Raw genomic sequence first — 23,933 nt, 5'->3', positions numbered from 1 at the left:
ATTTACAAATTGGAAAACGACACCACTGTAGTGAGCCAGATATCAAATAATGACATGATGGAGTACAAGAAAGGAGAATGAAAATCTCGTAAATCTGGTGCCAAGACAATAACCTCTTCCTCAATGTCAGCAAGATAAAGGAGATTGTGGTCAGGAAGCAATTGTGATGCATAACTGGTCATATATTGATGGCGACGAAGTAGAGATGGTTGAAAGCCTAGACTTAGTACCTAGGAGTAAATATCACCAGCAGGGACCAGCAATATCAAACCAATAGCCAAGAAAGCACACCAAGGCCTTTTCATCCTTAGAAGCCTTGAAAGTTCAGCATTTCTCCAACAGCTCTCGCCAACTTTTACAGTTTATGAGAATGATCCCAGGAATGATTGGGTTAACATATGATGATCGTTTGATGGCACTGGGGTTTAAAAGGACCTATTTGAAATGTATCACACAGTGAAAGGCCTGGATAAAGTGGATGTGGAGAAGTTGTTTCCTGTGGTGGGTGAGTCTAGTACCAGAGGCCATAGCCTCAGAATAGACAGACATACCTTTAGAAAAGAGATGAAGAATGTCTTTAGTCAGAGGATGGTGAATCTGTGGAATTCATTACCACAGAAGCCTGTGGAGGTCGTCAATGGATAATTTTAAGGTGGAGATTGACAAATTCTTGATTAGCATGGGTGTCAGGGGTTATGGGAAGAAAGCAGGGGAATGGAGCTGAGAGGGAAAGATAGATCAGCCACGATTGAATGGCAGAGTAGACTTGATGGGCTGAATTCTGCTCCTATAACTTATGAACCTATGCGGTGCATAAAGCATTTTATTGGGATGCATCACAGCAAGGGAGGTAGTATTTCTCATTTATCATTGGCAGGTGTGGAATTCCTCCACCATCCCAGTCCCACCAACTAATGTGAGCAGAGGCAACAGTACAAGTTGTTTCTATCTGAAGCCATCGCTAGGTAGACAAAAGTGCTGGAGAAACTCAGCGGGTGCAGCAGCATCTATGGAGCGAAGGAAATAGCCAACGTTTCGGGCCGAAACCCTTCTTCACACTAATCCTTAAATCTCCTCAAGGTATGCCTACTTTGAAGAAATTCTCCCAAATCTCCTCAAACCATCGCTAAATTCTTTGAAAAATTGGTGGTGAACGAAAGGTGTTACAGGCACGTGACCCAAACCTAACAACTGTGATAATTTTCCATGTAAAATATTTCCAATCCCCTTTTAAAATAGTTAAAGATAAATTTAAATACTTAGGAATCTATGTAACTAAGACATATACCTCTTTATTTAAACTAAATTTCCCACCCTTACTGAATAAACTACATAAGAATATTCAATACTGGAAAACACTCCCCATTTCTATGCTTGGGAGAATTAATGCTATAAAAATGATTTTTTTACCGCAACTGCTGTACCTACTTCAATTAATTCCGATATATATCCCAAAAACGTTTTTCAAAAAAGTCGATTCCATTGTTACAAGTTTTGTCTGGGATTATAAGAATCATAGAATAAGTAAAAAACATTTATGTAAGTCAAAGATAAATGGAGGTTTGGCTTTGCCAAATTTCTTATTTTATTTTTAGTCAGTCCATATTAAAAACATGAATTTCTGGCTGGAAGAAATGGATCTACAACCAGATTGGCTAATGATGGAAAAGGAAGACTGTCTACCTTTTGAAATTGGACCGATCATATTTGCCCCCACAAAACTGCACAAAAAAACCTATAAAGAAAACCCCATAATACATAGTGGAATACGAATTTGGAAACAAATAAAAACAGATTTAAAATTGAATAATATACCACTCTGCCTTCCCATTGTAAATAATCCTTTATTCAAATCATCCTTTATGGACAAAGGTTTCACACAATGGAAAAATTATGGAATCAAAAATATAGGACATCTTTATGGGAAAGGTACTTTTCTTTCATTTCAAGAGTTACAACTGAATTATGGACTGCACTCAAATAATTTCTTCAGATATCTACAAATTAGAGATTATGTTAAATCTAATACACAAGTCTACAGGAATAGGGAATCAGAAATTCTTGATGAATGTTTGAACAAGCATCCTAATACTGAAAAACTAATAGCTTATTTATAACACCCTACTAAACAACGAGGTACCACCGACCGAACCATATAGATACAAATGGGAAAATGAAATAGGTCACCCTATCACGAAAGATATGTGGGCCGAAAGTTTACAACAAATACATCAATGTTCATTAAATGCCAGACATACTTTAATACAATTCAAGGTCTTACATAGACTACACTACTCTAAAATAAAACTAAATAGAATCTTCCCACAAATCTCTCCTATTTGTGATAAATGTCTACATCTAGAGGCTAATTTAACACATACGTTTGCAAACTGTATAAAACTTAAATATTTCTGGACTGATATTTTTGAAATAACTTCAGAAGTTATTAATACAAAACTGGACCCAGACACAAAATTAATAATACTTGGAATATCAGAACAAAGCTTAACACTCACAACAAACCAAAGAAATTTCCTCAACTACAGTATAATAACCGGGAAAAAATTAATATTAAAATTTTGGAAAGGCCCTACAACCCCCACAATTAAAATGTGGATTACGGAAATATCAGAGACCCTATACTTAGAAAGAATTAGACTTGTCTTAATGGACAAACAAGATCTTTTCCATAAAATTTGGGCTCCATTCATTAACTATCTGAAGGGATAGATTGGCACAGCACGAGGACCCAGCTGAAACTTGAACTCAGGAACAGATGAAAAGCTATACTTTATAACCTACGAACCTATCTCCATTGACGTATTACAGGTAACCCATTCCATCTCCCTTGTTTTTCTGTTGTGTTTTTTTTTCTTTCTTTTTTCTTTGTAACTTTCTACCTCTCTTCTCCCTCTTTCTATAAAAAATAAAAACACTAGAAGCAGAAGTAATTGATAATGGAAAATTTTAATAATGTATGACTGATGTATATGAAAAGTTTTTTTACTATAATATGTAACTACATTTTATAATATGTCTACTTCTAATAAATAAATTTAAAAAAAATAAAAAAAAATATTTCCATTCCCTGCACTCCAAGGAATAGTCCTATCTTTCCCAACCAGGTCAGGCCCTCAAGTCCTGGCAACATCCTCGTAAATTACATACATATGTGTGTCCATATTTCATATGCATCTGCTTAATGTGACACTCATAATGTCACCAGATTTAAATCTCTGGACATCCCTTGTCATGCCACACCCATGCTCGGTGGGTCTCCCACCCTGACCAGCGGACCCAGGTTATTTGGTTCTGTTCTACTCTGAATGCCAAGTATCTATTGTATGTATGGGCCAACTCACCTCCTTGTTTTACACAGCTCTTTAAGATCACCTCTCAGCCTTCTGCGCTCAAAGGAAACAAAGCCCTATCTTGCCCAACCTCTCCCTATAGCTCAGGCCTTCAAGTCTTGTTTCAGATAATGATGAGATATCATTTACGAGGCTGTTGCCAGGACTAGGGAGTCTGAGCAATAGGGAGAGATTGAGTAGGCGGGGACTCTATTCCTTGGAGCGCAGGAGGATGAGGGGTAATCTTATAGAGGTGTACAAGATCGCGACAGGAATAGATCGGGTAGATGCCAGAGTCTCTTTCCTAGAGTAGGTGAATCGAGGACCAGAGGACATGGGTTAAAGGTGAAGGGGAAAAGATTTTATAGGAATCTGTGTGGTAACTTTTTCACACAAAGGGTGGTGGGTGTATGGAATAAGCTGCCAGGGAGGTAGTTGAGACATGGAGCATCCCAACATTTAAGAAACAGTTAGACAGGTACATGGATAGGACAGGTTTGGAGGAATATGGACCAAATGCAGGCAGATGGGACTAGTGTAGCTGGGACATGTTGGCTAGCATGGACAGATTGGGCCGAAGGGCCTGTTTCCAAACTGTGTCACTCTTTGACTCTCTATCAACTTCTGATATGCGCTCCTACTGAATCAATAGAGACTTCACAAGTTTATTTATATCTCGCCAATACTGAATTACCTACATTAATTAAATGCTCTGCCCAGTCATTGGCATTAATAAATTAGGATATCTAGTGATAAGCCAACTCGTTATGCATTTTTAATCCACTTAATACATGATGGGACATTTAATCAGAAGCACCAAGGACAATCTGCAAATCGATGAGTTGTTTTGACTCTATGACCAAAGTGCGTGCGTACATTCGCTGCCAAAACTGCGAAGACAAGTTGATTTTCTTCCCTCATCATGACCGGATTTTCAACCCCACTTCCAGGACTTAGTTTTAGTTTAGTTTAGTTCAGAGATACAGCACGGAAACAGGTCCTTTGGACCACCGAGTCGGTGCCGACCAGCGAACCCCGTACACTAGCACTATCCTACACGCTTGGGACAATTTACAAATTTTACCGAAGCCAAATTAACATACAAACCTGTACGGTTTGCAATGTGGGAGGAAACCGGAGCACCTGGGGAAAACCCACGTGGTCACGGGAAGAATGTGCAAACAGCATCCATGGCCAGGATCCAACCCACTGTGACGTCCTTATATTCTATCTCTCCCATTTACCTCAGCCCACCATATTCTCTCAACAGTCCTTGCAATTCAAAAGATTACAACAACTACGGCCGATGTCTACGGCCATACTCCCACTAACACGCCTGATCTCTTGTGATCTCGGCAGCTAAGCGGGCTCAGGTCTGGATGGAAGACCACATGGGAAAACCATGTGCCTTGGGGGCATCACACTAGTGCAGCAATAGAGTTGTATGGGTTCTGTATGACTGTTGACTGCATTACTTCTATGGTTTTCTCAGTTGCTGTCTTACTGCGCCAGAAACCCGGGGTTGATCCTGGCTGCAGGTGCTGTCAGTACGGAGTTTGCACGTTCTCTCTGTGACCATGCGGAATCGGTGAGCAGAAGAGCCTGTTTCCTCGCAGTATCTTTAAACAAAACTAAACTGAAAAACTAAACTAAACAAACCCTTTCTAATATTTGGTTGATTTATTATTCCTGCTTAGTTTCTAATGTGCCTATAAAACTACCGAAATTTAGAATTTAATTGGATGGAGTGGAGATGCTGGAATACCTTAGCAGGTCAGGCAGCATCTATGGAGAACATGGATAGGTGACGTTTCGGGTTGGACCCATTCTTCAGACTCAGTGGCCTGAGACGCTAAGGATACAGCCTGGAAACAAGTCCTCAAAGCCACGCCGACCATCGATCATCACCTATTCACATTAGTCCTGCGTTATCCTATTTTCTCATCTACTCTCTACGCACTGTGGGCAATTTACAGAGGCCAACTCACCTACAAACCTGCATGTCTTTGGGATTTAGTTTTAGTATTAGAGACACAGAGCGGAAACAAGCTCTTCGGCCCACCGTGTCCGCGCCGACCAGCAATCACTCCGTACACGAGCACACACTACGCACAAGGAACAATTTACAATTTTTACCAAAGCCAATGAACCCACAAATACCTGTACATCTTTGGAGTGTTTGAGGACATTGGAGCACCCAGAAGAAACCCATGCAGTCTCAGGGAGAAAACTCCACACTGACAGCACCCGAGGTCAGGATCGAACCCGGGTCTCTGGCGCTGTGAGGCAGCAGCTCCACCAGCTGCGCCACTGTGCAATAATGTGCGATCTTCCCCAACAGCCTGCCAAATGGGAAATGTAATTTGCCCGAATAGCAATTTTCCATCTGCAAAGAACATGATGGATGGCCTGATATTCTCTATTGTAAATTTCTATGATTCTGCACAGTTTTCCATTCTCCTCTCTTCGATTAATAGCTCACACGGCAGTGAGGAGTCTTACCACTAGAGGTCACATGCAAGTGAGAAATATCCTGTATGTGCTCACCTCCTGCAGCACAAAGCATCTCAGGGTGCTTTAGATATTTACATTACATTAGATATTTTCCTATATTGTTGGATCAGATTTTTAGTTTAGTTTATTATTTTCGCATGTGTCGCGTACAGTGATAAGATTTTTTGGTGCATGCTATCCAGAGAGTGGAAAGGCTCTGCATGGTTACAATCAAGCCATTCACACTGTACAGATACAGGATAAAAGGTATAATGTTAGTGCAAGATAAAGTCCAATAAAGTCTGATTAATGATAGTTTGAGGAACTCCAATGAGATGGATGTTAGGTCAGGACCGCTCTCTAGTTGGTATTAGGATGGTTAGCGTCATGAAATCATAGTCACACAGTGTAGAAACAGGCCCTTCAGCTCACACTAGTCCCATTTGCCTGCGTTAAGCCTATATCCCTCTAAGCCTGTCCTAGCCATGTACCTGTCTAAATGTTTCTTAAACGCTGCGATATTCTCTGCCTCAACTACCTACTGGCAGCTTGTTTACATAGAGTGGTAACTTTTTTTTTACACAAAGGATGGGGGGGTGTATGGAATGAGCTGCCTCAGGAGTTAGTTGAGGCAGGTACTATCGCAATGTTTTAGAAATATTTAGACAGGTACATGGATAGGACAAGTTGAGCGGGATATGGGCTAAACACAGACAGGTGGGACATGAATCGGATATGTTATTCGGCATGAGCCAGTTGGGCCAAAGGGCCTGTTTCCACACTGTATGACTATGTGCAAAGATTATTTTGCAAACAGAACTCCATAGTGTTTCAGTTTATCATCCTTGGTATTTAAGGGATTCTCCATAATCTTCTCAAACAAATTACAAGATTGCAGAGAAAAAAAAAACTTTATTCAAAGAGCCTGTATCAGCAGCTGATGATTGTCACGGCAGCACAAGAACACAAAAGCGTAACGTGATCACTATGCATACCTCGACAGTTTATAAGATGAGCTCTTGTACAACTGTACTTTGTATAAGACGCTTATCTTTGCAAGAGCAATGACTTCAACCTGTGATGTGTACTCATCTTGAGCTATTTTCTTCCTGCATCTTAAGAACATATAACACAGAACAGTACAGCACAAGAACAGGCCCTTCAACCCACTATGTCTGTGCCGCCATGTTGCCTACACAGACTAATCATATCTGACTTCACATAAGAAGATAGACACAAAGTGCTGGAGCAACTCAATCCACTCCCTACACACTTGGGACAATTTACAGAGGGCCGATTAACCTACAACCTGCGCGTCTATGGGATGTGGGAGGAAACCACCGGCCCTCCACTTTGCCGCCCTCATAGCCAAGTTATCCATCTTCCGCAACACTTTCCCCAGTCAGGGCATATGGGGAGAAGGCAGGAATGGGGTACTGATTGGGGATGATCAGCCATCACATTGAATGGCGGTGCTGGCTCGAAGGGCCGAATGGCCGACTCCTGCACCTGTTGTCTATTGTCTATTATCAATCGGCCAGGTTAGTGTAGCGTTAGCAGTTTCTTTTGTCAAATTTTCATTTTGCAAAGGACAATCCCCTTTGTTCTGTTCATGTTGGTGTTGATCCAAGAAACAAGTGAATTGATGCAATATTTACTTATTCATTCATAGCAGAAAAATTCTTAGAATTAAGTATTCATCAGGAAGAGCTAACAAAGGAAGGTTCAGTTCAGTTTAGTTTAGAGATACAGCACGGAAACAGGTCCTTCGCCCCACCGAATCCACCAAATCCACTCCAACCATTGATCTGATCACGCATGCACATTCAAGAACAGTTTCTTCCCAGGCAACTGAACTATTCGATCACTAGAGAGCAGAGAGCCAACTAGAGAGCGGTTCTGAACTACCCCTTTGGAGACCTCAGACTATCTTTAATTGTAATTTACTGGATTTTATCTTGCACTAAAACTTATTTCCTTTATCATGTGTCTGTACACTGTGGATGTCTCGATTATAATCATGTATAGTCTTTCCACTGACCAGTTCGCTCCCAACAAAAGCTTTTCACTGTACCTCAGTACATGAGGTAATAAACAAAACTAAACATTAATACTATGTCGTCCACTACTCCCTACATCTACTCCATACACATAGGACCAATTTCCCTAGAGGCCAATTAACCTACAAACATGCATGTCTTTGGGATGTGGGAGGAAACATAAAGGGGGAAAGAATTAACAGGAACCTGAGGGGTAACTTTTTTTTAATACACAATGGGTGGTAGGTGTATGGGGAGGTAGTTGAGGCAGGTACTATCATAACATTTAAGAAATATTTGGACAGGTGCATGGGTAGGATAGGTTTAGAGAGTTATGGGTGAAGTGTGAGCGGGTAGAACTAGTATAGATGGGGTATGTTGGGCAAGTTTTTGTTGTGGTTGTGTTCTTTATTATTGTACCGCTGCTGGCAACCCAAATACCACCGACCTTGGTTGTGTGGCAATTAAATTATTTCAATTCAAAATTCAATTCAATTCAATTTCAAAATTCAATTCAATTCAATTCAAGTTGGGCCGAGGGGCCTGTTTCCACATTGTTCCACACTCTTTCATTTTCTAAGAAACCAGAGCACCTGGAGGAAACCCACGTGGTCACAGGGAGAACGTGCATACTCTGCACATTCAGCATCCGAGGTGAGGATCGAACCGGTGTCTCTGGTGCAATAAGGTGGCAGTTCTATTAGCTGTGCCGCTGTGCCACTATTATAAGAAAGTACACGATGAGAAGAAAGAGGGAGCTGCAGTGACCAAAGGATTTGAAGAGGCTAAGTTTATGCTTTATCTGCTTCTGAAGGTTGTACCAGGTGACCTTGCATGTGATTTAAGGGCCTGCCCCACTTGGGTGATATTTGGGCAACAGCGGACGGCCGTAAAACCGTCAAGTTGCACGACATTCACGCTGACGTATGCTGTCATGCGGGTAATGCCCGGTTAGGGTTGAGGCTGTAAAATATTCTTCTTTCAATGCATGGATTTTAAACATTAATATATTAAATTTAATACAATGATATCAATTGTGCAAATGAAAAGATGGCTGAATCATTCCGTTTTATTTATAGATGTATTGGTCTGCTTCCAGATTCGATCACCGTCGCTATAACTTTTCAAAGGGATGGATTCAGTGAGTGTAGACTGAACTCCCCTCTCCCCTCTTACCCCCTCCTGCCCCATCTCTCCTTCTCCACTCCCCCTACCCTTCTCCCCTCCTCTCTCCACCCCCTTCTTCCCTTCCCCCCCTTCCTCCCTTCTCCCCGCTCCACTCTTCTCCCCCTTATCCACCTCCCCTCACATCCCCTTCTTCCCCCCTCCCACCCTTCTCCCATTCTCCACCCCCCACTTTCCCCATTTGTGGACCCAGCCTGCGACCAGCGATCCCCCGCACACTATCCCACACACGCTAGGGACAATTTATACATACCTTTGGAGTGTGGGAGGAAACCCAAACCCTAACCCTAACCCCAGCCCTAGCCCTAACCCTAGCACTAAACCTAACCCTAACCCTAACCGTAACCGTAACCCTAACTTTAGGTTGATAGGCTTGGTATAAGTATAAATTGTCCCTAGCGTGTGTAGGATATTGTGCGCGGGGTCGCTGGTCAGTGGGGACTCGGTGGGCCGAAGGGCAATGTATCTCTGAACTATATGTGACACAGGGGGTCCAGGGGTTGGACTCGAACCCACAATGTTCTGCCTGCTCCTTATGGGAACTAAACTGTTGGCCACGAGTTGTCCCAGAGGCAGATCTCTCTTCCAATGATCTCTCCAAACCCCCAGAGGCAGCTTTTCAACTGGGTACAGGGGACTTCAGTGAACACTCACTGAATCCATTGCTGTGAAAAGAGACGGTGATCGGATCTGGAAACGGTCCAATACATCTATTAATAAAACTGAACGACTCAGACATCTTTTCATTTACACAATTGATTTTATTGTATTAATTTTAATATATTAATGTTTAAAATCCATGCATTGAAGGAAGAATATTTTACAGCCCATCTGTGGTCCCTAACCCTAACCCTAACCTGGCGTCACCCACAGGACAGCGTACGTCAGTGTGTGACAGGGCACATGACATGATGAGACGCCCAAATGTCGCCCCAGGATTTTGAACATTCCAAAATCCTGGGACGACAGGGAAGCACCGCGCGCTACTGCGCGTCACTGCATGCGTCACCACGCGTCACAACGAGACAACCTCTTTTTCGGCTGTCGCCTAAATGTCGCCCAAATGATGCTCAAGTGGGACAGGCCCTTAACTCTAGACCAGTGGTTCCCAACCTTTTTTTGGCCATGCCCCACCTAATCACCTCTAAAATCCTGATGCCCCCCCCCCCCCCCATGTGGTGATATATAATTCTTATCATTTAAAAAGTGAACTCCGTTTCAGCTGAAGAAACATAAACTACATATGTTTACCTGATGGAAAATCCAAAAAAATAAAAATCGAAAATTTGGACCCAGACCTCCTCAGTCGCGCTCAATTGCCCCCCTTAAAAATCAAATTGCCCCCCTGTGGGGCGTACGCCCCATGTTGGGAACCACTGCTCTAGACCCACCGGTTGTTAAGTGCTGAATAGTGTTTTACATTGATTAGTATTGACACCCCTATCTCAATGAAAACAAAGCAAATTTATTCCAAAATAAGTAGGAAGGAACTACAGATGCTGGTTTATTCTAAAGATAGACACAAAATGCTGGAGTAACTCAATGGGTCAGGCAGCATCTTTGGAGAAAAGGAATAGGTGACGAATCAGGTCGAGACCCTTTTTCAGACTGAAAGACAGCGTTTGAGGGGTGGGAGTGAATTTGAGGCGAGAAAAGGCGAGAACAAAACAGGGCTGGCAACAGATGACCTCAGGAAGGGTGGAGTCCATAATGGCCCATTGTTGGCTGGGGGAGTTATGCGAACGACAGGGATACAAGGATGCCAACAGTGGAACTGGTAGGATGACCAGGATGGAGGAGGGAGAGGGTGGATGGAATGTAGGAGTTATTTGAAATTAGAGAAATCAATATTCATTATGCAGGGTTTGTAAGCTGCCCAAGCGAAATATGAGGTGCTGTTCCTCTAATTTGCAAATGAAAGGTCAGAAAGGTCAGTATGGGAATGGGAAGGAGAGTTAAAATGTTTGCAGTTAAAATAATTTATAAAGCATTCTGCTGGAAGGAAAAGGATTTAATATTCAATTAATTGTAGAGGATGGGGCAGCACAGTGACACAGTGGTAAAGTTGCATCCTCACAGTGCCAGAGACCCAGGTTCGATCCTGACTATGGCTGTTGTCTATACAGAGTTTGTACGTTCTCCCCGTGACTGCGTGGGTTTCCTCCACACTCCAAAGACGACCAGGTTTGTAGGTTAAAATGAAGGGGAGATCGCGTAGGCCAAGGCGGACTGAGCATATTCCAAATCTAGTGAGCAAAGTATAATCTAATGGCTGCACCTTGCAATTTATTTTCTGGGAAAGGGTTACAAGAATAAGGACCAGCTTAATGCAGCTGAAGCGGAAAGTGCTGTCAGACATGTATTTAAGCATGAATGGCAATTTTTTAAGCAGGTGCCCTGTTAAATACTATTACCATGCAGTTTTTACAAGGATAAAGAACTGTCCTTCAAAACAAAACTCATTTCATGGAGTGCTCTCGATAGTTTCACGAAATGCACTCAAGAGGAGATGGTCCAAAGACAATGAACAGCCAATTACATCAATTACCCATGGCCAAATTGACCAGAAAATTCATCACAAATACATTCCGTGCCTGCATTTCTTTTCCGAATTTAAAAGCTAAATGCCTAGTATTTGCTGCACTATCTATTTTTAATTTTAAATCAATTCAAACGTCTGCTGGTTTAGTTGGTCATCTCGGCTCACCGAGATTTTTGCTGGCTGCCTGTCTGTCATTTGCACTAAAATTTGATCATGGAGATCAAAACTGTGGGGAGAAACAAATTCACAAATTGCAAAAGGCAGTTTTTCTTTTAATGAAGCACAGCGTGTGGCAGACGGAGTCCCGTGTAATCATCATTCATCGATCTGGGATTCAGTGAGCTTAATCTCATCAGTTAAAATCTCTTTCAAATGAGACCTGAGAAATCTTGGCTGCTCAATAAATTGCGTACATTTAATGAAATATATATTTTTAAATTGTAACGCGTTCCGTTGTGAGGAAAAGGATTTAATATTCAATTAACTGTAGAGGTTTGGGCGGCATGGGAATGCAGCGGTAGTGTTGCTGCCTCACAACGCTAGAGACCCAGGTATGATTCCAACTAACGGTTGCTGTCTTTACGGAGTTTGCATGTTCTCCCTGCTTCCTCCGGGTGCTCCAGTTTCCTCCCACGCTCTAAATTATTGTAGGTTTGTAGGTTAATTCGCTTCTGTAAATTGTCCTTAGTGTGTCGGATGGAACTAGCGTACGGGGTGATCGCTGGTGAACGCTGACTCAGTGGCTGAAGGGCCTGTTTACCTTAATTTAGAAAAGATAAAGAAAAGTACTGTTTCCAGCATTGAAAGAGTCTAGAACCAGAGGGCACGGGCTCAGATTAAAAGCACTTGCCTTCAGAATGTAGATGAGGAGGAATTTCTTCAGTCAGGAGATGGTGAATCAGTGGAATTCATTGCCAAAGCCTGCTGTGGAGGTCAAGCCATTGGGTATTTTTTAAAGCAGAGATTGGTATATTATTGACTAGGAAGGGTGTCAACAGCTATGGGGAGAAGGCAGAAGAATGGAGTTGAAAGGAAAAATAGATCGACCAGGATTGAAGGGCGGAGCAGACCAGATGGGCTGAATGACCTCATTCTACCCCTATGTGGTACAATCCTATGATATGTCCCATTCTGGGTCGACATTGATAGTTGAATGGAAAGGAACAACTGATCAGTCTGGAAAAGGGTCTCAACCTGTCCATTCCTTCCACAGATGCTGCCTGAACCGCTGAGTTCCTTCTGCACCTTGTGTTTTGCTCAAGAGTCCAACATCTACAGTTTCTTATGTCTCCACATGATTACATAGAAACATAGAAAATAGGTGCAGGAGTGGGCCATTCAGCCCTTCGAACCAGTACCGCCGTCCAATATGATCATGGCTGATCATCCAAAATCAGTACCCCGTTCCTGCTTTCTCCCCATATCCCTTGATTCTGTTAACCCTAAGAACTAGATCGAACTCTCTCTTGAAAACATCCAGTGAATTGGCCTCCACTGCCTTCTGTGGCAGAGAACAAGTGGCTGAGAACAAGATTACATAATTTTCTTTAATCGAAAGAAAATCCTCATGGGTGGAAGTACATAGAACAATACAGTACAGAGACAGGACCTTGAGCCCACAATGTCCATGCTAGACTTGATGCCAAGTTAGACACAAGGTGCTGGGGTAACCCAGGCAGCATCTCTGGAAGAGAAGGATAGGTGACACTTCAGGTCAGGACCCTTCTTTTAAACATCACCCATCGCTTTATTCCACAGATGCTGCCTGGCCCTCAGAGTTACTTCATCACTTTGTGTCTATCTTTGGTATAAATCAGCATCTGCAGTTCTTTGATAACAATTATGCCAAGTTAAACTGAGTCTATACATAGAGTGAAAGCAGGCCCTTCCGTCCAACTTGCCCACACCAACCAACATGTCCCGTCTACACTAGTCCCACGTGCCTGTGTTTGACCCATACCCCTCTAAACTGATCCTATCCATGCACCTGTCTAAATGTTTCTTAAACATTGCAATAGTACCTGCCTCAACTACCTCCTCTGGCAGCTCGTTCCTCTGGCATCCCCCCCCCCCTCCCCCTCCCCCACCCCCACCTTAAACCTATGTCCACTGGTTCTCGATTCCGCTACTCTGGACAAGAGACTCTGTGCGTTTATCCGATCTAGTCCTCTCATGATTTTGTACACCTCTATAAGATCACCCCTCATTCTCCTGTGAAAGCACATCCAAGGCACCCACCAACCTCTGTATAAGAAACTTGCCCTGGACATCTCCTTTAAACTTTGCCCCTTTACTTCTTCATTCCACCCCAGAGACAGAATGAAGGAAATATATATCAGTTCCTGGTCCATTCATGCATCCCCTCAGCAGGCTGGCAGTGACAGTTCACTATTGTAGCTCACAACCATTGCAGAGGGCAATCCATAGAGGATGGTAGTGGAAGAGAATTCTACTTGGGAGAATAGCCAAATGTCTCTAATATAACACCGTGTTCCCCAGCAACTCTTAATGGATAAGAGATTTAACACATTGTCTGGAGGTGAGGTCTAAAAATCTTCATTTGAAAGTAAATCGGCATGAGTTTGGGACAAGTAGTTTAGATTAGTTTAGTTTAGTGATACAGCATGGTAACAGGACCTTCAGCTCACTGAGCCTGAGCCAACCAGCGATACCCGCATGCTAACACTATCCTACATAGACCAGGGACAATTTACAATTATACCGAGCCAACTAACCTACAAACCCGTGTGTCTTTAGAGTTTGGGAGGAAACCAGAGCTCCCGGAGAAAGCCCACACAAGACACAGGGAGAGCACAGAGAGCACCCATGGTCAGGATTGAACCCGGGTCTCTGGCGCCGTGAGGCAGCAACTTTACCATTGTGCCACCATAAATTAAAACCTCCATTCACACATTCACTTAATTACAAATCAATGTTATTACTCCACACAGCCAGCACCCGAGGTCAGGATCAAGCCCTCGTCTCTGGCGCTGTGAGGCAGCTTGTAGAGCTGCCACCTCATAGCGCCAGAGACCCGGGTTCAATCCTGACCTCGAGTGCTGTCTGTGTGGAGTTTGCGCGTTCTCCCCGTGATCGTGTGGGTTTTCTCTGGGTGCTCCGGTTTCCTCGCACATTCCCAAGACGTGTTGGATTTGGAGTTTAATTGGTCCCTAAAGAAAAAAAGTTGTCCCCAAAATGTAGGGAGTGGATGAAAAAGTGGGATAACATAGAAATAATGTAGGAACACAGAACTGCAGATGCTGGTTTAACAAGGAAGGACACAAAATGCTGGAATAACTCAGTGGGTTAGGTGGCATTCCCGGAGAACATAGATAGGTGATATTTCTGGTCGGGAGCATGAAGAAGGGTCCTAACCTGAACGTCACCTATCCATGTTCTCCAGGGATGCTGCTTGACCCTCTGAGTTACTCCAGTATTTTGTGTCATTCCAAAGAACTTGCCTCACCAATGTCTTGTACAACAGTAAAATATTTGTAATTTTCTATTACTTGGTCAGCGCCTGAAACGTGGCGATTCTTGTGTACTGCCTAGGTGAGGTCTGCTGTACAATTCTATAGGTTGTATGCAAAACAAAGCATTTCAATGTCCCCCCCCCCCCCCCCCCCCCCACCTTCTATACTCAATATCCTGACTGGTGAAGGCCAATGTGCCGAAAGCCTTCTTGACCAAGTGGGTTAACAGTCTAAAGACGGGTCTCGACCCGAAACGTCACCCATTCCTTCTCTCCAGAGATGCTGCCTGTCCCGCTGAGTTACTCCAGCTTTTTGTGTCTATCTTCGGTTTAAACCAGCATCTGCAGCTCCTTCCCACACATAACACAGAACTAGTTGAACGGGCCATGGAAAGCGTGGACTTGGTGGGCTGTTGGGCCGGCTTCCATGCTGTATCTCTAAATATAATTGTCCATTTCAAAGATAAGATTTTAGAAATATTGAGAAGGGCAAGCAGCATCTAGGTTGAGAAAGAAAAGGAGTTAATGTTTCATGTCAATGACTTTTTAGCCACTCTTATGATAAGTTATTAACCAGAAACATTATTTGTGTTTCCCTCTCCACAGATGCTGACTGGTTTCACCACCATTTTGTGCTTTTGTGCCGAATGACCAAGGAGGCTAAGTCAATGGGTATTTTTAAGGTGCAGATTCTTAATTGGTAAGGGTGTCAGAGATTATGGGGAGAAGGCAGGAGGACGGGGTTGAGAGGGATTTTTATTTATTTATTTATTAATTATTATGTTATATGACTGTAAGGAAAATCCATTTTGTTGTCTCTTATGAGATAATGACAATAAATTGAATCCAAAAAAAAAAGAAAGAAAGATAGATCAGCCATGATTGAATGGCAGAGTAGACGATGGCCTAATTCTACTCCAACAACTTATGAACTTATGAACTTGTGTGCGTTCTTTTGTTTTTCAAGACATTCCTATATTAGGACATGAAGCTTATGGGATCTTTGTCTTTGTTTTGCAAGATTGTGTTCCTATTTTGGGTAATATGGTAATATCTTTTAATCTACAGTTGTGTACTTGTGCAAAATCTCGATAACAACCTTGAGCAAATAGATACGATCGCCTGAGCGATAGCATCATTCTCATCAAAATGACGATGCCATCAGGCAATATTACAAATAAAATATCTTTGCTCATTTGCAGACCACAGGAAATTGTTATGACCTCCGAGGGAATAACTAGGACTAATGAGGGGGGGGGGGGGGGGAAGGGGGTTCAAACAATATCATTAAAGGAGACATAATTAGCCGCATTAACAATTTTATCTATATATAGTTAAATGAATAATGATAACCACTCCTACAATTTGATTCATTTTTTTATTAATTGAACTTAAAGATTAGTTGCTTTTGTTTTTTAAAGATATATTATGATAACACAATTTAATACAATCATATTTTATTATTAACAATAATAGAATATTGTCTCAAGAAGGGTTCCGACCTGAAACATCACTTACTCGTGTTCTTCAGGCATTCTGCCTGACTCACCGAGCTACTCCAGCATTTTGTGTCAATCTTCAATATAATTTTATCTTATTGATAATAAGACAATGTTGCCCTAAATATTTAATTTATATTGCCTTATTTAAGACAATATAAAAACAAATAATATATTGTTTTTTAAAGATATTTTTTTCCGATATCAACATATCCATTTAAGATGTATGGATTGTTATTGAGATTTGATTATTATTGAACGCAGCCATCTTGCACAAACGGTAGGATTACTGGACTTGATTTCCTCCAATACCTTAGCCAAGATGGGTAACTCGTAATTCCTTGGCCTCACGACCCCAATGAGATGCGTTCAGGGGAGAGAGGCAGAGAGAGGAAGAAAGGCAGAGAGAGAGGAAGAGAGAAGCAGCGAGAGGGAGAGAGAGGGAGAGAGAGAGACAGAGACAGAGGCAGGAGGCGAGAGAGGGGAGAGTGGCGGGAGAGAGGAGGGGGAGGAGGGGGAGAGGGATGAGGAGAAGAGGAGGAGAAGAGGAGGAGGATAGAAGATATAGAGAAGGAGAGAGAGAAGGAGACTCTCTTCTCTCTCCCTTCCTTCTCTCCCTTCCTTCTCTCCCTTGTCTTCCTTCTTCTTTCTTCTTCCTCCCTCTCTCTCTCTCTCTCCCTTCTCTCTCTCTATCTCCTCTCTCTCTCCTCTCTCTTCTCGCTCTCTCTCTCTCTCTCTCTCTCTCTGTTTCTCTCTCTCTCTTTGCTACTCTCCTCTCTCTCTCTCCTCTCTCTCTCTCTCTCTCTCTCTCTCTCTCTTCATTCTCTCTCCTCTCTCTCTCTCTCTCTCTCTTCTCTCTCTCTCTCTCTACTCTTCACTCTCTCTCTCTCTCTCTCTCTCTCTCTCTCTCTCTCTCTCTTCTTCTCTCGCCTTCATCTCTCTATCTATCGCTCTCTCCTTCCTCTACACTTGCTTTGCATTTGTCTCTTTTTTTCGTTGTTTGCCTTGCACAACACACAATACAAGTTCCTTTGGAATTATTGGGGTCAGTAAGTTAAATGTTTTATTCAACTGATGACAGGTAAGGATGTAAAGAGTTATGGGGAGACGGCAGGAGAATGGGATTGAGAGGGAAACACAGCTCAGACATGAATGAATGGTGGAGTAGACATGATGGGTCAAATGGACGAATTCTGCTATGTCTAACGGGAAATGAACAGGCCAATTGTCCTTGTGTTGGGAGAATATCCACATGAAACCATCAATAAGCCTGCACTGGTACATTGCAAGTTGCAAGTCACTCTAGTTGTAAATAATCCAGGCAGCATAAAATGTCACCACTTCTGAAAGACTGATACTGCATTGCAGACATCCAAAGATGAACTATTAACCATTACAACGATACAGAGAAGTCGTGCACCGAGCCTAAACGCCACCTAACCATGTGTAGAAAGGAACTGCAGACGCTGCTTTGAACGGAATGTAGGCAACAAAAAAAGCTGGAGTAACTCAGCGGGTCCGGCAGCATCTCTGAAGAAAAGGAATATGTGACGTTTTTCTGGTCGAGACCCTTCTTCAGAGTCTCCAGCTTTTATGTCACCTATCCATGTTCTCCAGAGATGCTGCCTGACCCGCTGAGTTACTCCAGCACTTTGTGTCGTTATTTGAGATGTGATCTGATCTTTAGACATAGTCGTCAGGCCTGACTGCTTCATTCATCATTAGTTATCAGTTCAATGCAGAGGTAAAAATATTGCAAATGTTAAGTCACTTTGTATTTTACCAGCTGCAGGGTATCCCGGGGTTAAAGCTGCTTTTGTTATTTACAGCATAGGAAATGAATGCACGATCAATATCACACACTCCTGCTTCTAACCTCAACAAGGCACTTCAAGGGGAACCTTCTGTAAACGCTCCACAAGTCGAACCATTGTATCTTTATCAAGCAATACATTTGAACATCATCTCACCTGGCAGTTTCAAACACCTCTCTGTCTTGTGTCAGTTAGAGTCACTTTCACGGGGTGTTTTAGTTAGGATGGGAGAGGGGGGGAAAACTAAAAGAAAGCATAGCCACCGTTAACAGTGGATTAAGTGCACGGCGTTTGGATGGTGCAAATGGCAAAATGAAATCCAAGGAGGCAGCGGAGATGCGGGCGGAAAGTGGCCACGAATCTAACCGGTCGCAGAAGCCGCACGGCAGGACCTTCTAATCGCGCATCAGATCAGTAAAATGCTGCATCCAGTCTGAGATCGCACCGTGGAAACTGGTTAGAGCTACAGTGAAGCGATCGGGGTGTTAAACCTGGGGGTTTTGCTTCTGTCCAGAGGCGTAGAGAGGGTTGACACAAAATGCCGGAGTAACTCAGCGGGTCAAGCAGCATTTATGGGGAATAAGGAAAGGGTGATGTTTTGGGTCGAGACTCGTCTTCAGACAACGGAGAGTCAGGGGAGCGAGAAACTAGACGCGTGAAAGGGGGCAAATACTAAATCAGAGCCGGCACCGATAGCCAAGGAGTGAGTCTACAATAGTCCAGTCTGAAGAAGGGTCTCGACCCGAAACGTCACCTATTATTTTTCTCCAGAGATGCTGCCTGTCCCGCTGAGTTACTCCAGCTTTTTGTGTCTATCTTCGGTTTAAACCAGCATCTGCAGTTCCTTCCCACACAACAGCCCCATTGTTGGTTGTGGAGGAGGTGTTGCTACTTTCTCCCTTGCTTTTGTGGTAGTGACTAGCCAGAAGATTTGCCCAGTCACTGCAAAAGGTGACACTGATCCCGAATCGCCTGCTACCCACTGTATCTATCAACTGGTCGGTGTTCTGTCTACAAGGCTCGGACCGGACCCACACACACACACCCAGAGAACAAGAACCATTAATATTCCACAGGACGCCTGGGGAAATATCCCACTCAGTAAAAGGGGCAGACCTCAACTCCAATACTCCTTGTCCTTCAACATTTCGGGAGCTCCCCAATTTCTCCGTCAGAGAGAAACTGGAAACTCACTTGGAAATACTCTTCCCGGCGAAGGCTGGAGAATTCTGTGGTCACATCGACTGTCCCAGCCGATCACACGCACACACACACACACACACCGAGCCATAATTGTTATCGGATCTAGTCTACGTGTAAGTACAGCCCTGCGGATCCTCTCTCAAAGCAAACCTCTCAAAAGGCTCCTATATCTCAGCCTGGTGTTCCTGATCCATGATGCTTTTACCGATCAGAAGAAAATAACGAAACAGACGTTTCAGCTTCTTGCAGACATGATGATAGGGGAACCAGAAGCAGATTGTATCAAAACTTAAGTATCCCCCACCCCCTCCCTCCTCCTTGCTTATTTTTCTCAGTTTTAAACAGATTTCGAGCAATGTTGGGACATTATCAGCCCCACTTTACAGTGGACTTGGACTTGGAGTTTAACACGGACCATCCACAAATCTGCGCACCGTATATTAAATAAACGCCGCTTACCTTTCTCCCGCTCAGCACTTGAAGCGAATATGATACGCAGAATACAATGTGCAGTAAGTTTGCCGTCCCACGCTATACATTAATCCACCGGGATAGCCCCGCCAAGTCCTAACGAGCGCCGCTGCGCCGTGACGCTCTCCACTCTCACTTTCAGTAAGTCCCCTTGCCCTGAACAGCTCACTCCGCCACCGCCGCCGCTTTGCAAACCCCCTGTGCTTGCACTGGAATGCCTCTCAGGCGCTCGTCAATTGCTACCGCCTGTGTACTGGGCTGATTTGTTGCTGTGACTTGTGATGTCAGGGCCGGCACACCTACCTAGTCCATATGCACGCCGAGATGAATCGTTCAGCACAGTGCGAGAGAACAGGCTGACAATATCGGCATAGGAGACAGACACACAATGCTGGAGTAACTCAGCGCGTCAGGCAGCATCTCTGGAGAAAGGGGTCAGGTGGCGTTTGGGGTTGAGACCCTTCTTCAGACTGAGAGTTGGGGGAGAGGGAAACTAAAGATATGAAGAGGCACAAAGAACAATATTAACACAGACGGCCATGTGTGTGGCAAGAGTGCCTGGCATGAGGATAGTTTGTGAACACGACCGAATATAACACTAATGGATGTGTGTACAAACGTTGAGAATGTCGGGAGAGTTTTTGCACTGTTCTTGTTTTGTAACAAACGCAGGCAGGTGGGACTAGTGTAGATTGGACTTGTTGGTCGGTGTGGATACATTTCCAGGCTGTATGACTATATATTTTCTATTGATTCAATGACACATTGTCACATGTACAGCTAAATGCTTTGTTTTGCATATAACCCAGAGAAATGGGAGGTTGCATTTCGGAAAGTCTGATATGGGCAGGACCTATACAGTGAAAAGTAGTGCTCTAGGTAGTGTTGCAGAGCAGAGGGATCTAGGAGTGCAGGTACATTGTTCCTTGAAAGTGGCAGGTAGATGAGGTGGTCACAGATGAGGTAGATGAGGTGGTCGTAGATGAGGTGGTCACATGTAGATGAGGTGGTCAAAAAACGATTTTGGCACTGATTCTCTTCATCAGTCAAAGTATTGAGTATAAACGTTGGGAGGACATGTTGCATTTATATAAGAAGTTGGTGAGGTTGTACTTAGAGTATTGTGTTTAGTTCTGTTATAGTTCTGATGGTCAGTGTGGGCAAGTTGGGCCGAAGCACCTGTTTCCATGCTCCATGACTCTGTGACCCTATTCAATGATACTTTATTGTCACATGTACCGTGAAATGCTTTGTTTTGCGTACAACCCGGTAATATCATACATAAGAGTCGCCGTGTTTCCGGACCGACAAAGTTACAGAAAGTTAATCGAACAGTCGATCTGGTAGCAGGTGGCACCCCGCTCTGTCGTCCTTCGATCTCAGCGGTCATTCTGTATAAAGTTTATTTGGGAGATAAATAAATTGCTTTGTGACCAATTTATAGGGATGGCTCAGTGGCGCAGCAGTAGAGTTGCTGCCTTTCAGTGCCAGAGTCCCGGGTTCAATCCTGACTCCGGGTGCTGTCTATATGGAGTCTATACGTTCTCCCTGTGACCCACGTGGGTTTTTTCAGGGTGCTCAGGTTTCCTCACACACTCCAAAGATCTGCAGGTTAGTAGGTTAATTAACCTCTGAAAATGATAAACTGCCCCTCGTGTGTAGGATGCTGCTTGCGTACGGCCTGTTTCCGCACTGTATCTCTAAGGTCTAAACTCTGTGGCGAGGCTCTTGACTCTTGACTTGGATAAGTAAGTGTTGAGTTAAGTGACTCCTGTTCACCCGGCAATTGAAGAGTAAAAGTAATTGTACAGTTGTCAACTCTGTCCAAAGCTGGAGAGGTCAAAGAAGATGGGAAAATAGCAGTTTTATGGCCACTATTACAGAGTTTGTCAGTTCTGAGTCCGATCAAAGATATTATGGCACAGTGGAAGGGACAATTGCTAGTGTCTAGGGACAAACTCATAACACAATTCTTTGATGTTTCACTGTTCTCTATTTTAGCTGAGGATCACAACATATGTGGATTAGTATGGGTTGAGAGTGACCCGGCAGGGTGGCATAGTAGTAGAGTTGCTGCCTTCCAGTGCCAGAAACCTGGGTGCGATCCTGACTATGGGTTCTGTCTGTACAGAGTTCATATGTTCTCCCCATGATCTTGTGGGGGGTTTTCTGGATGCTCCGGTTTCCTCCCACACTCCAAAGACGTACAGGTTTGTAGATTAATTAGCTGCGTTAAAATTGTAAATTGTCCCTAGTGTGGGATAGTGTTAGTGTATGGGGTGATCACTGGTTAACGTGGACTCGGTGGGCAGAAGAGCCTGTTTCTGTGCTGTATCTCTAAACTAAACTAAAAAACTAAAGAGTACCTTAAGAAAACAATATCAATTGACACAAATAGAAATGCTGGAAACACTCAATATGTCATGCAGCATCTGAAGAAGGAGGAATAGAGTTAATTTTTCGGGTCGTAAGCTTGGTTCTTGGTTTCTTGGTCCTCCAAAATATGGTGGAGGGAGGACTTAAGCCAGAAAGGGTTATTGGGAAGAAAGAGCTACCTTAAATTTAGTTGCATCAGGTTGGGTAACTGTACTGGGTGGAGATTATTCCATGCTTTAATTGTGCGGGGGAAGAACGAATTGCTGTATACATCTGTCTTTGTAGCTGGGATCACAAATTGGATCGAATGCCCTCGTCTGCTCCTAATTGGTTTGGGTTTGGTGTAGGCCTTGTAATAGTAAGATTAAACGAGAACTTACCAGTTTGAAGTTTGATCTTGATTTTATGAGGAGTTACGATGAGCGATTACGTGAAGAAGGGCCGTCCGTCTGCATGCGCGTCAATCTTCAAAGCAGCGGTGTTAAATCACAGATAAAAAGAAGACCTGAGAATAGTAAGATTGAAGAAATTAGAACTTCCATGTGACCTTGATAGTATGAGGGTTGGAGCGGCGGGCACGTAATCGCTCATCGTAACTCCTCATAAAATCAAGATCAAACTTCAAACTGGTAAATTCTCGTTTAACCTTACTATTTTACTTCGGAGTCACGTGAGTGACTACGTGAAGATTTCAAAGCTCTGTGATTTTACGCCGGTTACGAATCCAGGCATCACACACTGAATGGATTGACCATGGATGCGTGTAATCATTAAAGCATTCAGACATTACGTAGTTAAGTAAGGACACTGATGCTTTAAATGAAAGAAAAGTTTTAAAAAACTAGTTTCCCCTCCCAACCTTGGGGGTAAACTATGGGACAGAACTTAAAATGGTACATGCAAACACCCCCAGTCCGGTAATAGGTTTGTTATAAAACCGGTGGACTGTTATTTCATTCGTCCATCCTGCAACCACTAGGATGTTGTCAAGAGGCACGTCCATTGCTCTTGCTGCCGACGTAGATGCAGCCCTGGTGGAGTGAGATTTAACCATATGAACGTTCACTCTGTTACCGCCATTACCCCCTTTGACCATCTGGAGATGGTTTGTGTTGACACCTTCTGGTCTGTTCTGAGCCTCTGTGGTTCTCCGTAACTCTCAGATAGTGGTGTTAGTATGTTACCACACACACAACCGTAGGTCCTCTGGATATGCCAAGAACTGGATCTCCATCCCTGGCATTCCTGGCCTGCTATGTTTATATCAGGTTCCTGATTACGAATGTTATGTTGTTCATATTGGTGGTCATGTGGTCCAACCGTAGCTTTTGCAGTGTCTGGACTCTTTGTCAGCATACCACCTTCAGGGTTAGTTATAGGCGGTCCCCACTGTCAAAGTAGGGTTAGTACCACGCTCACATCCCATGTCCGTGTACCTTGGTCTTAGAGGTATTAGATTGTAAATTCTCTTCATGAATTTTGTTGTAAA

The 23,933-nt window shown here is 43.4% G+C and overlaps 1 protein-coding gene across 1 annotated transcript in view; it reads right to left on the bottom strand.

The window, feature by feature from the left end:
• The window catches only part of chrm3 (cholinergic receptor muscarinic 3), a 199,681-nt gene extending 179,421 nt beyond the window's left edge, over positions 1 to 20,260 (bottom strand). Inside the window, exon 1 of the mRNA XM_033025459.1 lies at positions 20,057 to 20,260. The gene's annotated coding sequence lies outside the window, so the exon portion shown is untranslated. The remainder of the gene's footprint in view (positions 1 to 20,056) is intronic.
• Positions 20,261 to 23,933: the final 3,673 nt, after the last annotated feature.

This window comes from Amblyraja radiata, chromosome 8, assembly GCF_010909765.2.
Source record: "Amblyraja radiata isolate CabotCenter1 chromosome 8, sAmbRad1.1.pri, whole genome shotgun sequence".
Taxonomy (NCBI): Eukaryota; Metazoa; Chordata; class Chondrichthyes; order Rajiformes; family Rajidae; genus Amblyraja; species Amblyraja radiata.
This window is presented reverse-complemented; position numbering and strand designations above follow the sequence as displayed.